Source organism: Benincasa hispida, chromosome 12 (genome assembly GCF_009727055.1).
Source record: "Benincasa hispida cultivar B227 chromosome 12, ASM972705v1, whole genome shotgun sequence".
Taxonomy (NCBI): domain Eukaryota; kingdom Viridiplantae; phylum Streptophyta; class Magnoliopsida; order Cucurbitales; family Cucurbitaceae; genus Benincasa; species Benincasa hispida.
Window position 1 is genome coordinate 31974466 of NC_052360.1, and position 10861 is coordinate 31985326.

Below are 10861 nucleotides of genomic sequence, written 5' to 3' on the forward strand. Positions count from 1 at the left end.
GTCCATTATCAAATAAGAATCAAAAATTGTTTTTTTTCCCTCATTCCTTTTTTTTTTTTTCGGTTTTTTTCAGTTTTTTTTACATAGATAGAATTTGTGTCATTAAAAAAAAAAGGAAAAAAAGAACCCCAAAGTAGAAATTAATTTTCCACAACTTCAAATTTCAATGAAGAAAAGCAAATTTACATGCACAAATTTCATATATATATGTTTTTTCTCTATACCATATATGAGATTATATGAAAAATGATATTTTAATATTCCAAATAAGTAGCCCTTATTTCTTTTTTTCTCTCTTGAAAACACTATTGAATAGTATTGCAATAATTATGATCTATAGCGTTTTTTTTTTTCAAAGTTGTAACTTTTTTTAATTAAATAAAATAGTATATTAATAAATGAAGTTAGACATTTTCCCAAACCAAAAAATCTCCACAAAATGTGGATGGATTAACACACAGAAAAATAGGGTGGGGCTGTTGGCCCAATTTATTTATGAAGAATATTTTGGTGTCGTGTCTATTTTGTCAATTAAAAATTGAACGGCAAATTTTTCTTTTTACTCTTTTTAAAAAAGGTAAGTCCTTATATTTTTTACTTTATATATGAATGAGGGACTAGATTGTAACCTGTGCCTAATTATTGTCCCTCATTTATTATATAGAAAAAGATTTAATAATTTCACTTTTTCAATGTCAAAATATTAAATAGAGATAGATAAGTTTTAAGTACAAATCCTTGATAACACATTGTATATACAATAGAGCTATAGTTATTTTGACATTATCTATATGTTGAACAAAAATTACTGAAAGGGTGTGTATGTACATTACTTTTTAAATAAATATCTATTTCATCTTTTGAACAAAAATTTAAAATTATTCTATGTTTACAATTTTGACCAATAAGCATATATTACAATTTGTGTGTTTTTAAAGTACCAAAAAAAGGGTTAAGTCTTGATATTAGAAGTTCAAAGTTAACTTGCTATTTACATCAATACTTTAATGTGTCACAACTTACAAGAAACAACAATAAAGAACAACGTAGTAAAATTCATTTTCATTTTTTGCCATTAAATTTTAATCCATTTTTAAATTTGTACCTTGATAGTTTAAATGTTCAATTCTATTTGAGATGTAACAAAATTTCGATTGGATTATCACTCATTGAAATTTTAATAAAAGTAATGTGACATAAAAAAAAAAACCCATTTCTATGAGATATCATCTTTAAATGCTAAATATCACTATACCCTACCTCAATTATAAAATTTAATGACCTTGTCTAACTTTTTTAGGGAAAACATCCAATCTAACCCTACACAAAGCACATTGAATTGAATAAGTAGTTTTGATATTTAATGTGCTAAAAAACCAAAAAAAGAAAAAAGAAAAAAAGAAAAAAGATTGGGTATTTAGTATTAAAAAAATCCAACTTAGAAAAAATAATGTGTAGATATTACACAAAATTATTTTATTATTATTTAATATACAATATTATGGAATAGGAAGGCTGATAAAAATTTGGATTCTTAAGAGATATAAATTAAAACAATTAAAAAAGTTTAAAAGTGATAACATAAATGATACAGAGCTAGCAATTAAATTATTTAACTAAAAAAGGAAAAAGTCAAGATATTGATAAAAGAAAATAGAAAATAAAATAACTGTTAAAAGAAAAAGCTTATCAATTATTCTTTACCAATAATGGCCAGGAAGAACACAATTTTAAAGGGGATTTATTATATAACATTGATTCTAAAATAATTTATTTGTAGCGGTGCTTTTAAAAAAAATCAATGGCGAAAAGAAGTAAAATAATATTTTGATAAATTTCAGTTTAAATTTTTTTAAAAAAAGTAGGTTAGAGTATTTGGTAAATAATACAAAAATAATTCTTATTTTAGATATAATAACTAAAGTTGACTTATATCAACTTTTTCTAAAAAAATTTTGTAATTTAAATTTTAAATAATTGTTTAGTAGGATAAATTTGTGTTTATTATAGATTAATTTTTAAAACAAGGAAATGTGGTTTTATTTAAAAAAAATGAATATGAATATATTTTTTTTAAAAAAAATTGATGCATTTGAATCATAAAAAATATAAAATAGATTTGATTTGGTGAGAAATAGATAAATATAAAATAAAGATAAAATTGAAAATTAAATATTTACTTAAAAATTCCCTGATTTTAGAGAGAATCTAAAAGTTAGAATGATATTGTTTTAAATCAATGTGAAACTAACTTGTTTTTAAAAGTAAACATTTAATTTTATAAATGACTTTTTGACACAGTTAACACAATATCAAATGTAGTCTCTTTATGATCCATAGTTTTCAGATTTGCATTTTAATTTCTATTTTTCATTAAATATCCACTTTCAATTTTTAGTGTTAATCATATTAATTATTTGAAGAATTAAAAAGAAAATATAACAATTAAATTTCATTATTTTTCATCACAATTAAAATTAATTTAAAAATTTTACTTCATAATTATCTTAAATTAATAATAGATATTAAGATTAATATTTAACGTGAATATTTAGTGGAAAAATCGTTTTTTAAAAATTTAAATATTAAAATCTTTGAGATTAAATCGAAACAAGCTATTTTACATGATAAATTAACGCTAAATACTTAAAAGTGAGTATTAATAAAAACGGAGATGAATAATAATGTGGTAAATTAAATTGTAATATTGTTAATTGAGACTATTTTGATGTGATGAAAATGATAATAAATATTGTTAATTATTATTACTGTAATTTGTTGGGGAAGAGGTTTGGTGTTGTCAATAATGAACGAGACAAAGACAGGGAGGCTACTGAAATACGATCCACGCACCCAAACGTCACCGTTTTGCTCAATGGCCTCGCTTTCCCAAACGGCTCGCTTTGAGCGCCGATTCCTCATTCCTTCTAATGCCGAAACCGGCACTTCCAAATCTTTAAAGTACTGGTTAAAGGTAATCAATATAATTACATTATCTCACTAATTTCTTTTTCCCTTTTGCTTTAAAATTAGTTTTACGGCTAAATTTGATAACTAGCTTTAAGTTTAGAAAAATATTGTAATTTTTAGTTAAATAATCACATGTTTCGTCCTTTCTAAGAGTCGTTGAACTTTATAAAGATTTTATAGATTTTTTTTAATATTTAATTGTGTGTCTAATAGATCTTAAAATTTAAAAGTCTATATAAATATTTTATAAAGTTACAAACTAGGTAAACAAAAAATTAAAATTTATATAATCTATTAGATTATACTTTTTCAAGGAGGAAAAAAACAATTTTTGATTCTTATTTGATAATGACTTCGTTTTTAGTTTTTTAAAAATTAAACTTATTTTTCTTATTTTTTTTACCATAATTTCAATGAATTATAAAAACAATAACAAGTTTTTAAAAAACTACTTCTTTTAGTTTTTTTTTTTTTTTTTTTTTTTAATTTCAAATCTTGGCTTGATTTTTGAAAACATGAGTAAAATATATATAACAAAAATCTAGAGATGAAATGAGTGTTTATAAGTTTAATTTTCAAAAACTAAAAATAAAAAATCCAATAGTTACCAAATCGGGCATAAACTTCCTAGCGTTATTCTACTATTTCAAATTCCCAATTAGCTACAGTCAATACTATTTTCAAAACCCCTATTTGCTACAGTTTTTACTCTTTTACATTCATCATTTTTTTTAAGTTTTTGCTACGGTGTGACTATTTTCTCCTCAAATTAAAATAGTTTACACTCAAACACATAGTATTATAACTCAAACTAAAATAATTTATACCCCAAACACAAATTATTATAACTCAACTATAATAACCTAAGATTATAATAATTAAGTCCATACCTCAAACGTTCATAAATAATTTAAGTTGACACGTCTCATAGGCATAATAACTTGAAGTAGTATGACTAAAACAAAATATTTCTACATTTATAGATCAATATGAATTATAACAAAAAAAATAATTGTATGTTTAATTAAAGTATGGACTATGTATGTAGATTAATAATTTATCACATTGGATTATTTTGTTAGATTGGGCTATAATATGTGATCTAATTAATTAAGGCCCTAGATTCTTAATTGAGTACGGACTTACTAAATAGAAACTCATTCTTAGTTAATTAAGGTTTAATAGAAACCCCTAATTGAACTAGTATATAAGAAGACCTTAGAGCTATGGTTCCCAATATACCAAAACAATAAGCACTCAGTCTTTTTTGAATCCCATCTAGAGAAAGATCTTACTTAGGGCATTCAAAGTTATGGTTGAGAAAGACAATAGTCACCTTATAATTGTTGTCAATTTTAAAATGGAATCTAGTATGTTATTATTGACAATTTAGCATAAATGATCCTAAGGTTATATATCTATTCAATATAGATCGGGTATTTATGCTAACAGAACGAAGGGAGAGAAGAAATAAGAAGAGTGAGAAAAAAAAATTGAATAGTTATCTTAAAATTTTAATAATTACAAAATTATATATATATATATATATGTGTGTAATAAAATAAATGTCACATTAATTTTATATTAGTAATTAACGAAAATATTTGACCGAAATGCTATAAAATGCAAATCTAAGGGACAAAATTATTAACTTGAAAATCGAGAATCTCAAATGTAACTTAAACTAAATCTCGTGATTAAAAGTATAATTTTATACGTCGTTAAATGGAAGACTTTGGATCTAACCTTATGTAGATTCTACTTAAATGATGAATAACTAATGAATTTTTTTTTAAAAAAATTAATTTATGCATACCTCTAAACTTTGAAAGTATATTGGTATATTTAAAAAAAAAATGAAAGAAGCTTTTTTGAAGTTAGATCAACTAAGTATCAATTTAAACTAAACTTTTTCAAATTACTCAATTTAAACCTTTTTAAAAGGTTTGTTATTCTTTTCATATGATTCAAAAATCAACTAAAAATGACTTAAATAAACATATTTTCATCTCAAAACCCTAAAAAACTAGAATGTCCAAAGACCCTAATTTTTTTCTTAAATAGATAGAGAAAAATAAAGGAAGACAAAGAAGAAGAAATAGCTCTCATATTAATTGCAAGTCACTATAGTATCTATATAATTTTAACTTTTTTTCTCCCTAATACGTTACTCAATCGTTACAGAAAATTTAATTCGATTCACTAATGAAAAAGCTCAAGATTTTAATTAAATTAATAATTTGTTTGAAATTTTAAGTAAGACTTCGGAGATTTAGGAGTATAAGATTTTTTTTTAAAATAAGAAATTAAACATTAAAAATTAAAAAAAAAAAAAAATTAAGAGATTAGATTAGATTAGAATACCTTCTTTGAAACAAGATGCTACTATCAGTGAAATAGACGACGCCATTCTGGGGGTCGATATCGAGAGCATTAGTGAAGCGGAGTGGGACGCCTTGGGCCGACGAGGCCAGCTGCCGAGCCAACCCGCCCTGAGGTCCTACAGCCAGAAGGCCAAAATAAGCATCTGCTATGTAAAGCTCGCAAGTTGAAGGGTGAAATTTTAGGCCTAGTGGCCTTCCACATGCTGCCTCTGTCTGGGGCTGCCCATCGCATTCTTTCCCCTCCCTGAAAATTCCAACACAAAAAACACTATCATTCTCGACGAATTCCCATTCATCCTTCTAACATCGTATTCATATTCATGTTTCAATTTAATTTGGTCTTTTATGATTTGATTGAATCCTGTCATGTAACTGTTTTTGTTCTAATATTTAATTTTCTTTCCGCTATAGACTTAAGTTTTTAGGTTAATTAGTGATTTAATATGGTATCAAACGATAATTCTTTTAATATTATATCTGTTGAGAATCTCATATTGAAAAAATTAAGGGGTCTTACGATCTTAATAAGATATAGATGAGGTACTCCTCTCATTTGTCAATTGATTTTGAGACGGAAGCTCGTGTTATCTGATATGGTATCAGAACCCATTAAGCCCAAATCAACAACCTCCACAAAGATTGAGATTATGTACAAGAATGGTGAACGCAATGAGGCCACCATGTTGAGGATTACTAATTGAAAAAAAAAAAATCAAGGGATCTCAAAATCTTATAAGATAGCGGTTCATTCCTCTCATCATTATTGATTTTAAGAGGTCATCTCTTTTTTTCTTTTTTTTGGGCCTTCAGAAACTTTCAACCCTACAGATGGGGAGAAGTGTTTACGGGTCAATCAATGATTTAACATTACTTACCTAATATTAGTTCGATCCTTAATCATTAGTTACTTAGAATTTGCAAGATGGCTATATTTCTGGGAGCAAACTCCAAGCAAATATGAAGCGCATGGATACAAGTTATGTTTTGAAATGAAAGACAATTTCAAATTAACTTGATCTATGAACAAGATAGTTTTCTATTTTTTTTAATTATTTTAATTATGTATTAGAGTTTAAGATCGAGTACAGAGGATCAAACATATCTCAATTGTGAAATAATATTCGTACTATCAATTTCATAATTAAAATTTTGATTCTTTGATTCCAAATATTGTAAAAAAAAGAATCGAGTAAAGAATAAAAGTAAATAGGATTGGATTTTGTAAATAGTTAATTAAAAGATAAATTAGCTAGTAATTGACATGTCAAACTTTAACCAAGTCGTAGAAACCAATGAATGAAACTTTGTCGAAAAACTGATAGAAAATTTAATTTAATAAAAAGAAATAAAGATATGTTTTGTGCTGTAATTATTTAAATTGGAAGGTGATTGTATTTATAAGAAGTCAGAAAAGTTGTAATGGAAAAGCTTTACCAGAAACTTCTGGCCTCTGCTATGATCTGAGATATCAACCATTATTGCGGGGTAAATAAGGAAAATGCTAAAAATAATTTATATATATATATATATTTTTTTCTTTTTTTCTTTTTCTAGTGTTAAAAGTAAAAAATGTCGATGTTAGACGAAAAATTAAAAACATCATAATATCAATTTTATGGAAATGGCTATGAAAATGCCAACAAAATATTGATATCGATGAAAATGGCTGGAAAGTTATAAAAATAAAAATAATAAAATTATATTTAAATTAATAAAAAAATATTTTACCATTTATAAACTAGATAAAATGTCTATTATATATATTAAATTTACGTTAATGTCCGAAATTATTTTAAATAGTAAAATTGTTGAAAATATTTATAAGATATAGTAAAATTTTAAAATTATCAATGATAAACACTGATAAAAGTCTATTAGCATCTATCATCAATAGTTCTAAAATTTTGTTATATTTTATAAATATTTTAGTTCATTTTTCTATATTTAAAAACAACTCTAATTTGTATGTTTATTAAGTTTTTCAACGATATAAAGTAAATCTCGATTCACCCCAATTCTTTTTTCATACTACATAGTTGGAAAAAAAATTAATCAATTTTTTAAATAAAAATTATCAAATGATAGATGTTGGTTGGGTACTGGATTGCACAATAGATAAGTGTAGCTTACCCAAATTTTTTTCTTTTTGAAAATAGTTTACAAAAGTTTCATACACATACACAAGTTATCTAGTATTTAATATTTTTCTTCTTTTTCATATTTCTCATTTCTCTTTTTAGATCCGTTTGATAATCATTTCGTTTTATATTTTTAATTTTTAAAATTAAGCCAATTTCATCAAATTTTTAACCACATCCAAAAAAAAACAAAAACAACTTTTGAAAACTACTATTTTTAGTTATTATTATATATATTTATTTTTATCTAAAGAAAAGAGAAAAAAAAAAAAAAAAAAAGTGGTGGCATATACCTGTTGGGTGAGGTAAGAGCAAACTGAGTCCAACCCAAATTGGGACCTTTCCACTTGAGGATTCTTGCCGTCGGAGACACTGGCGTAGGGACCTTCTCCCACGGCAGTCAAAGGCGATGCTCTTCAGGCCCAAAAACGCCGCCGGGAAGCTCCACTGCTTCAACCGCACCTTCCACCACCACCACCACCGCCGCCGCACACAGAACCACCACCAACAATGAACAAATACAAACTCCCACACACTTATTCATTATTCCTCCACTGAACTTGTACTGCTAAATGCCTCTCATACCCTCTCTCACCCACTTTCCTCTCATATATCTCTCTCTATATATATATTCTGTATTTTACCCTTCCTATTGCCCCCATAATAATTTGACAAATAATTAACTTCTGCCTAACCTATTTATGCACCACAGACAACTTTTCAATAAAAAGTTGTCTTGTCCCCGAAAATAATAATAATAAATAATAGAGACGTTTGAATAAAACTTGAAATACAAGAATTTTTATATGTGAAAAATATTATAATCATACGTAACTCTCTATATCAAGAATAATTTCTTAAAGCATGCATTTTTATCACTCATCCTTTTCTTCACTCTCAAGCTAGAGAATACGTAAAAGAAATTTAACTATAGTTAGCACATTCAAGTTTCAAATGTTTCTAACTGAGACGATTTAAAATCAAATGTTAGGCTTCTACCAAAGCGAGCATAACTCAATTAACTATATATTTATTTAGTTAACTTTAATGGATAAATCACGTGGTTCCGCATGAAAAAAATTATTTCATAAATTTGTTTAGTTACTCATTTGATTGAAAAATATATAGTTACAGTCCATCTAACGGGTAAAGTCTAGTCGTACTATATACACTATTAATATGAGTTGTGGAGTTCATTTTTGATACCGTAGTATACTAGCACTTGAAAACTTTTATTAAGTTGGGGAACATATTTATTACGAATTTTAACAAGTTGTCAAGTTGCAAAAATTGATGTTTTAAATGTCTATTCGACCATTTTTCGGTTCAAATGTTAAATTTGTCTTTGTTCAAATGATTATAATGAGAATGATGCACTTCTGTCTCGACTTTTTAATTTTTGGTTTTGTGTAAGGAGATAATTTTCTTACACTAATTGTAGTTAGATTAGATTTAAGAAGATTTTAGGACTATTTTCAAATACAAAAAAATGAACTAACTTATTTACAAATATAGCAAAATATCACTGTTTATTAGTGTTAAATAGTGATAGACACTAATAGATGTCTATCAGTAGACAATGATAGACAATGACAGATAATTATCTTCTAATAATCGCTAGATGCATGCATGTTTAAAATGTAATTACGAGTATGGTTTAATTACTCCATTCCAAAAGTCAATAATTCAATTGTATTTGTTGTGCTCTCCCTCTCTTGAAGATGTATTATTGTGCTAAGTTCGGCAATATTTGTAATGTTCTCCCGTTTTTAAAGATGAAGGTTCGATCTTTCATCCCCATCATTATTGTACCTAAAAAAAAAATAATATTAATATTTATTAGAAAATTTAACAAACTACTCATTATTTTTAAGAAAAAATTAGGGAAAAAAAATCTCTCTTGCTCTTCTTTTTTCCGTGGTGGATCCAGACATCGCCAAAAATTTGGTAGATTTATCACTAGGTTAATTAATGGTTTTGATATTATGCTAGTTTCGTGTATATATATGTATATAAAGAGCATAAAGTTGAGGGAAGACTCGAGTCTCTCTAGATCTATATTAAATCCGTCCCTGTCTTTTTTCATTTCTCTCTTGTAGTTACCAAAAATTTAAGGATGGTTAGTAAAAAAAAATTTTGACTAACAAATCAGTTCAGAAGTGTCTTCTATATATAACTTAATAGATAAAATTATCAACCACGTTGTTCTAGCTATAACTATAAACCAAATTAGTCAAAAATTACGAAACTCTCAACTCATGCATTCAAATTAAAAAAATAACAATAATGTTAATTAAAATAATAATCATTTTAATACGGCAATAAGGTGGGCTAGAAAATTTCTAGTACTATGACAATATCATACTCCTTTATTCACATTAAGATTTTATTTTTATAAATATTTATAAGTCCACATTAATATTAGTAGATTCTATCATATTTTAAAATAATAGAAAAAATATTATTTTTAGTTTTTATGTCATTGGATCTAGTTTCTATTTGGTCTTTAGGTTTTAAAATATTATATATTTGTCCTCGAGTTTTGAGTTTGGTTTCAATTTAGTTTTTAGATTTCAAAATGTTACAATTTTACTCTTTGACATTTGAGTTTTGTTTCAATTTGGTCCTTAGATTTCAAGATTTTCATTTTTAACCTCGATTTTTCACGAAATATTCATTCTCCATCTTTAGTGTTAATGCATGTCAATAAATTTAAAATAATTAATATAATTATAATTAATGAAGTCTCACTATTTTTCATCATATCTTAAATTAAATTTAAAATTTTACTTCACATTTATTTTAAAGAAATTAAAAGATATTGACGTCAATAACTAAAAGTGAGTATTTAATGAAAATTTGAAGTTCAAAATGTAAAATCTTGAAATTTAGAGATTATATTGAAATAAAACTCAAATCTCAAAGATAAAATTGTAAATTTAATTAAAACCAAACTTAAAATAAATTAAAATCAAACCCAAAATATACGAATAAAAAGTATTTTTTTAAAAAAATATACGCGTGTGTGAATATTGAATGGACAAATAAGGACCAAAAGTTATTGGCCGTTATTGTTATTGCTACTTCTCGCCTGCCACCTTTATAAATAAATACATTTTTATGCAGAGTTATATGCTTATGATTTAGAGAAATTTCTAATTATAACAGATTTCATATGGGTTTCATCAAAGTAAGAGAACATCGAAACGATTCAGATATAAAAGTAAATTATTATTTTTATTTTTTAAGTATAATAACTACAAGAATAGATGATTAAAGCTTCGATTGGTAGGGAGTGAACGCGTGTCAATCACCATTGTTGAATTTTGATAAGTAGATTTTTTTTTTAAATTTAAATTAATACATTTA

The 10861-nt window shown here is 25.6% G+C and overlaps 1 pseudogene; it reads right to left on the reverse strand.

The window, feature by feature from the left end:
* Window positions 1-8131, reverse strand: part of LOC120093039 — a 13388-nt pseudogene extending 5257 nt beyond the window's left edge.
* Window positions 8132-10861: the final 2730 nt, after the last annotated feature.